At 45.4% G+C, this 5,112-nt stretch overlaps 1 long non-coding RNA gene across 1 annotated transcript; it reads left to right on the top strand.

The window, feature by feature from the left end:
* The first annotated feature begins 1,106 nt into the window (after window positions 1-1,106).
* Window positions 1,107-3,635, top strand: LOC133537737 (uncharacterized). The gene is made up of 2 exons (XR_009802817.1): window positions 1,107-1,182; window positions 1,337-3,635. It is a non-coding gene; the product is annotated as an uncharacterized LOC133537737 (long non-coding RNA).
* The last annotated feature ends 1,477 nt before the right edge of the window (window positions 3,636-5,112 follow it).

Genomic DNA, 5,112 nt, shown 5'->3' with positions numbered 1-5,112 from the left:
GGATGGTCCAACTAAAGCGGAAGACGGTACCCTCTAGGAAGGTATGACGAGTCTCAACATTTCTTTGGTTGTGGAAGAATGGGTCATTGGCCACCAACATGCTCACATAACTTCATTACCAGACGGTCTATTAATGGATGCTTTATGCCACCCGGAGAAACCACACTACCACTTGCTGTTTCTGTCCCTCAACAGTGGGTGGAACCTCAACCCTATAGGGTAGAAGTCGGTTGGTCCAACCAAAGCGGAAGACGCTACCCTCTAGGAAGGTATGACGAGACTCAACATTTCTTTGTTTGTGGAAAAATGGGTCATTGGCCACCAACATGCTCGCATAACTTCATTACCAGACGGTCTATTAATGGATGCTTTATGCCACCCATAGAAACCACACTACAACTTGCTGTTTCTGTCCCCCAACAGTGGGTGGAGCCTCAACCCTATAGGGTAAAAGTCGGTTGGTCCAACCAAAGCGGAAGACGCTACCCTCTAGGAAGGTATGACGAGACTCAATCTTTCTTTGTTTGTGGAAGAACGGGTCATTGGCCACCAACGTGCTCACAGAACTTAATTACCAGACGGTCTATTAATGGTTGCTTCATGCCACCCGGAGAAACCACACTACCACTTGCTGTTTTTTGTCCCTCAAGAGTGGGTGGAACCTCAACCCTATAGGGTAGAAGTTGGATGGTCCAACCAAAGTAGAAAACGGTACCCTCTAGGAAGGTATGACAACACTCAGCCTTTCTTTGTTTGTGGAAGAATGAGTCATTGGCCACCTACATGCTCAAAGAACTACATTACCAGACGGTCTATTAATGGATGCTTCATGCCACCTGGAGAAACCACACTACCACCTGCTGTTTCTGTACCCCAACAGTGGGTGGAGCCTCAACCCTATAGGGTAGAAGTCAGATGGTCCAACCAAAGCGGAAGACGGTACCCTCTAGGAAGGTATGACGAGACTCAACATTTCTTTGTTTGTGGACGAATGGGTCATTGGCCACCGACATGCTCACAGAACTTCATTACCAGACAGTCTATTAATGGTTTCTTCATGCCACCCGGAGAAACCACACTACCACTTGCTGTTTCTGTCCCCCAACAGTGGGTGGAGCCTCAACCCTATAGGGTAGAAGTCAGTTGGTCCTACCAAAGCGGAAGACGGTACCCTCTAGGAAGGTATGACGAGACTCAACATTTTTTTGTTTGTAGAAGAATGGGTCATTGGCCACCAACATGCTCACTTAACTTCGTTACCAGACGTTCTAATAATGGATGCTTTATGCCAGCCATAGAAACCACACTACAACTTGCTGTTTCTGTCCCCCAACAGTGGGTGGGGCCTCAACCCTATAGGGTAGAAGTCGGATGGTCCAACCAAAGCGGAAGACGGTAACATCTCAGAAGGTATGACGAGACTCAACCTTTGTTTGTTTGTGGAAGAATGGGTCATTGGCCACCAACATGCTCACAGAACTTCATTACTAGACGTTCTATTAATGGATGCTTCATGCCACCCGGAGAAACCACATTGCCAAAAGGAGCACAAATACCGCCCACCCAAAGAGGGAGCACTCATGTCAAGACAATTGGTTAGGGAAGTGTCTCAAGAGGGTTGTTATTATTATAAACCTTCAGGCTGTCTGAGAAATACCGGCAGTATTCCAGTGTCAAGTAACCTACTGTAGCTGAAGCAACTTTTATCAGCTCGAGGAGTTGCAGTTGCTCAAATGCAAATTGTATCCCGAGACACAGGGTTAGTAGAACGGAGAAAATGTGAACCCAACGGCTAGAGTAAGGGTGAAGGTGATTGCATTATTGTTATTTTTCTGTCTTGCCTCTTGGTGAGGGCGGTCGCATTTTTCTCCGCTTCCTCCTTCCCTGCTTGCTCTCTGTTTCCTTGTCTTTGTCTGAACTTTTCTGAAGCCTCTTTCTTTGCGCTGTCCTCTAATCTAAACATCAAATATGAATATGATCAGCTAGACTCTCGACGCAATTGACACAGTCTTTTCGACAAGAAAAAGAGGTTCGGGGGGGCCAGGCTGCCCTGATGGAACCATTGCTGCGGGGTACATGAGAGACTCCTGGGATAAATGGAGAATCATGTGCCTCTCAGTCCTTTCCATCGAGGACGTGGAAGACATCTACCTATTTGAAACTGTGATCGCGGGGCACCTGCTGATTGGGCTGGGCATTGCTCTGGTGTTTCGTCAAATTCGGAACACAATGGCAGCCAGTTAAGGGATTGGGTTGGGCTGTGGGAACACAGACTGGAACGATTTCTGATTTGAATCGCAAAATGGATCTCATCTTGGAAAAGCTTGCTGAGAAGGAATAATTAAATTGGAATTGGAGAATCCAGCACGGACACACAGAGAAAGCAAGTCACTGTTTAGTATTCTTGAAGAAAGACAACATCTTAATCTACATTTTGACTCCCTCGAATGGCCTTGATGCAATCAGGAACAGGCTGTCCTTTTTTTCAACAACACCTGGTGTCGAACTTGAGATCGGCCCCAGTCCACAAAAACATTCAACATCTCACCCGAGTTAATTGGGCATACATGCGCGCACACGCCCTTCCCCGAATCAACGCCTTCACCACCGCTTAATTCCTCTGGGGTTGTGGATGGCTGATTAGCGCTCAATAGCGGCAGCCGGCCTCCAGGCTGTGATCGCGGGGCACCTGCTGATTGGGCTGGGCATTGCTCTGGTGTTTCGTCAAATTCGTAAGACGATGGCAGCCACTCAAGGGGCCCAACGGCTGTTCAACGCAATGGAAGGATTGGGTTGGGCTGTGGGAACACAGACTGGAACGATTTCTGATTTGAATCGCAAAATGGATCTCATTTTGCAAAAGCTTGCTGAGAAGGAATAATTAAATTGGAATTGGAGAATCCAGCACGGACACACAGAGAAAGCAAGTCACTGTTTAGTATTCTTGAAGAGAGACAACATCTTAATCTACAATTTGACTCCCTCAAATGGCCTTGATGCAATCAGGAACAGGCTGTTCTGAAGAACTCCCCCGAGGATTCCTCAAAGATGGACGCTTTTGACCGTCCTTTTTTTCAACAACACCTGGTGTCGAACTTGAGATCGGCCCCAGTCCACAAAAACATTCAACATCTCACCCGAGTTAATTGGGCATACATGCACGCACACGCCCCTCCCCGAATCAACGCCTTCACCACCGCTTAATTCCTCTGGGGTTGTGGATGGCTGATTAGCGCTCAATAGCGGCAGCCGGCCTCCAGGGCCTCAACCCCCCCACTCTTTTGCAAGTTGGTGTAATTATATGTACCATGTTTATGTGTGCCATGCTATGTGAGTTTTTTTCCTTGGACTCAGTCTGGAATCCTCCTGAGGGTCGAGCCTTAGACTGACATTTTTTTTGTTACTCTTCCCCCCTCTCCCAATGTCACCTTTTCTCACCTTTTTAAGGAGTGCCGTAAGTGGCTGATCCATTGGCGGTCTCGTCTTGTCCCCCCCTGTAACGTACTGTATGTCTGCTCTTAACGGGACTGTGCCGAAAATGACATTTCAGTTCTTGTGTGTCTTGTACATGTTAAGAATGGACAAAATAAAACTGTTGTCTGTCATTATTGCTATGATGAAAATGCAATAGATAACCATGTTGAATCTGATTTGAATATACAGGACCTAATGGAGAAGTAGGAAGTTTAATGAAGGTGAAAATGTGTCAAAAAAGGTTAATGGCAGTGATGTCCTGGCCTAACAACCAGAAATCTTGATCATAATTAAAGATAAACGTTTTTTTTTATTTACTTTCCCTAAATATCTAAATGTGTTAATTTTCTCTTCATGTCATATTATGCTCCTTCTAATGGGGGCGATATAGCTCGGTTGGTAGAGTGGCCGTGCTAGCAACTTTAGGGTTCCAGATTCGATCCCCGCTTCCGCCATCCTAGTCACTGCCGTTGTGCCCTTGAGCAAGACACTTTACCCACTTGCTCCCAGTACCACCCACACTGGTTTAAATGTAACTCAGATATTGGGTTTCACTCTGTAAAAGCGCTTCGAGTCACAAGGGAAAAGCGCTATAAAAAAAAATATATATATATATGAAATATAAATATATAATCAAATATCATCCCGGGGGCCAGAGACCATTCATTCGCGGCCAAATTAATTTCTTAAATTTGATTTTATAGGCAAAATAGAGGAGCTTCCATTGGCTCCACTGTAAGCGGACCTTTATTTACAAGTTGGAATACAATACAAAAAGAAAAAAATAATCAATTAATTGTCATGTCTTTCATATCCATCCATCCATTTTCTACTGCTTATTTATTCCCTTTCGGGGTCACGGGGGGCGCTGGCGCCTATCTCAGCTACAATCGGGCGGAAGGCAGGGTACACCCTGGACAAATCGCCACCTCATCACAGGGCCAACACAGATAGACAGACAACATTCACACACTAGGGCCAATTTAGTGTTGCCAATCAACATATCCCCAGGTGCATGTCTTTGGAAGTGGGAGGAAGCCGGAGTACCCGGAGGGAACCCACGCATTCACGGGGAGAACATGCAAACTCCACACAGAAAGATCCCGAGCCTGGATTTGAACCCAGGACTGCAGGAACTTCGTATTGTGAGGCAGACGCACTAACCCCTCTTCCACCGTGAAGCCCTGTCTTTCATAATGATTGTGAATGAACAGAAAAAGTACAATTGCCCTCTAATTTCCCTTTTGTGAGACAACTGTTCTGTTTCTTGGCCATGTTATTGTCATTTTGCCACCGTGGTTTCAGTTAAAACAGCCACTTATCCTGTGCTGAAAAGTCTCCATTAGAGTGTATATTCTGGTGTTTATTTATCATGATTGTTTCACCGCCTTTTATTTAATTTATTTCCTGTGTTTTCCCCCTCGGTTTGTACACAGTACGCAATTTAATATACTTTTCAAAAAGCCAGACGGAGGGCACTTTTCACGCTAGTGTTTATTCTAATAATCAAACAGCATTTTTTCAATTTGTTTTGGTGGAAAGTGCATTAAGTCATATATTTATACAGTGGTGTGCTCTCAGAGCCAGCAAAGGCTTCTCTGCTGGCCAAACATAACCAAAAATCCTGATCGTAATTAA

The sequence above is a fragment of the Nerophis ophidion genome, linkage group LG19 (assembly GCF_033978795.1).
Source record: "Nerophis ophidion isolate RoL-2023_Sa linkage group LG19, RoL_Noph_v1.0, whole genome shotgun sequence".
In the NCBI taxonomy this organism is placed as follows: domain Eukaryota; kingdom Metazoa; phylum Chordata; class Actinopteri; order Syngnathiformes; family Syngnathidae; genus Nerophis; species Nerophis ophidion.
Note: the sequence above shows the minus strand (reverse complement) of the source record. Positions and strands in the feature narration are given on the sequence as shown.